The sequence below is a fragment of the Taudactylus pleione genome, unplaced genomic scaffold (genome assembly GCF_031769625.1).
Source record: "Taudactylus pleione unplaced genomic scaffold, aTauple2 ptg000021l, whole genome shotgun sequence".
NCBI classification, from domain to species: domain Eukaryota; kingdom Metazoa; phylum Chordata; class Amphibia; order Anura; family Myobatrachidae; genus Taudactylus; species Taudactylus pleione.
In genome coordinates, this window is record NW_028284423.1 from 16,537,501 (window position 1) to 16,540,000 (window position 2,500).

Below are 2,500 nucleotides of genomic sequence, written 5' to 3' on the forward strand. Positions count from 1 at the left end.
TGTCAGCTACTTTTTGAAATAATTTATATAGGTTTGTTACTAAGAATTTGTATTTTCTTAGTTCTGTTTGGTCTCCCAAAATATAAAGTCACAATATGTCCTGATGTCACTATAACTGACCAAATTGGAGCTTTAGATGATCAAAGTTCCCTTTTGAGCATGCTCACAGCTTACACCTATGTGAACTCTGCAATCAAGCCCAGATTAATAACTCCAAAGCATCACCATAAATATACATATTAATTATTTATCCTATAAGACAACATATATAGTACAAACACCTATACTTTCAGACTGCAATGTGAATGTTTTTAAAATCTTGTACGCAATTGGGGGTATAACTCAGTGGTAGAGCATTCGACTGCAGATCAAGAGGTCCCTGGTTCAAATCCGGGTGCCCCTTTTACCAAAATTTTAAAGTGTAAAGGTACTGATTCAATTTGCAGTTTATAGCTAGTTTGAAACTCAAGTACAGGAAAAGCTAACACAAGTAAGAACAAGAAAACAAAAAAAGTGATAATTTAACATTATATACTTCCTGATAACACAGTTAGAGTGGTAAATTTCTTTTTTTTTATAGAAATTTTTACAGAAATCTATAATTTAGAGAATGCAAATATAAAGGACCTACCTAGTTTCCCTTATAAAAGTACTTTCTTTCAAAAAATGGTTAAAAATGAAGAAGTAGGAGAAGCCTTATTGCAATATCAGTCTGAGTTCAATCCCTAATCCCACCAACAGTTCCTGAACCTTGATTTAATTTCTGTCCTTTCGATAGTAATATATTTAGAATAGTATAATATAACTGAACATGAAACATGTGTACTTTAATACTCACCCTCATTGATAATTAAATAAGGAAAAACATCACTTAAATAGTGATACTTTAACATTATATACTTCCTGATAGCACAGTTAGAGTGGCAGATTTCATTTTTTTGATAGAGATTTTTACAGAAATCTATAATTTATAGAAGGCAAATATAAAGGACCTACCTAGTTTCTCTTAAAAAAGTACTTTCTTTCCCAAATGGTTAAACTGAAGAAGTAGGAGAAGCCTTATTACAATAACAGTCTGAGTTCAATCCCTAATCCCACCAACAGTTCCAGAACCTCAATTTAATTTCTGTCCTTTCTATAGTAATATATTTAGAATAGTATAATATAACTGAACATGAAACATGTGTACTTTAATACTCACCCTCATTGATAATTAAATAAGGAAAAACATCACTTAAATAGTGATACTTTAACATTATAAACTTCCTGATAGCACAGTTAGAGTGGCAGATTTCATTTTTTTGATAGAGATTTTTACAGAAATCTATAATTTATAGAAGGCAAATATAAAGGACCTACCTAGTTTCTCTTAAAAAAGTACTTTCTTTCCCAAATGGTTAAACTGAAGAAGTAGGAGAAGCCTTATTACAATAGCAGTCTGAGTTCAATCCCTAATCCCACCAACAGTTCCAGAACCTCAATTTAATTTCTGTCCTTTCTATAGTAATATATTTAGAATAGAATAATATAACTGAACATGAAACATGTGTACTTTAATACTCACCCTCTTTGATAATTAAATAAGGAATTATTAAGCAATTACATTGCAGTATTCTGGAACTGTTGTTGTAATTGGGGGTTGATCTCAGACTGATTTTGCAACTAGGTCATTCGAATTTATGCATCAAACATTAATTTTGAACATCTGAGCCCACAAGCCCAAAAATCAAAATGTCCTATTTTATTAGCAATAATATACTGTTGTCAGCTACTTTTTGAAATAATTTATATAGGTTTGTTACTAAGAATTTGTATTTTCTTAGTTCTGTTTGGTCTCCCAAAATATAAAGTCACAATATGTCATGATGTCACTATAACTGACCAAATTGGAGCTTTAGATGATCAAAGTTCCCTTTTGAGCATGCTCACAGCTTACACCTATGTGAACGCTGCAATCAAGCCCAGATTAATAACTCCAAAGCATCACCATAAATATACATATTAATTTTTTATCCTATAAGACAACATATATAGTACAAACACCTATACTTTCAGACTGCAATGTGAATGTTTTTAAAATCTTGTATGCAATTGGGGGTATAGCTCGGTGGTAGAGCATTCGACTGCAGATCGAGAGGTCCCTGGTTCAAAATGGGTGCCCCCTTTACCAAAATTTTAAAGTGTAAAGGTACTGATTCAATTTGCAGTTTATAGCTAGTTTGAAACTCAAATACAGGAAAAGCTAACACAAGTAAGAGCAAGAAAACAAAAAAAGTGAAAATTTAACATTATATACTTCCTGATAACACAGTTAGAGTGGTAAATTTCTTTTTTTTTATAGAAATTTTTACAGAAATCTATAATTTAGAGAAGGCAAATATAAAGGACCTACCTAGTTTCCCTTATAAAAGTACTTTCTTTCAAAAAATGGTTAAAAATGAAGAAGTAGGAGAAGCCTTATTGCAATATCAGTCTGAGTTCAATCCCTAATCCCACCAAC

General features: G+C 31.4%; 1 non-coding gene across 1 annotated transcript; it reads left to right on the forward strand.

Moving 5' to 3' along the window:
* The first annotated feature begins 331 nt into the window (after positions 1-331).
* On the forward strand, positions 332-403 carry TRNAC-GCA (transfer RNA cysteine (anticodon GCA)). The gene has a single exon. It is a non-coding gene; the product is annotated as a tRNA-Cys (tRNA).
* The last annotated feature ends 2,097 nt before the right edge of the window (positions 404-2,500 follow it).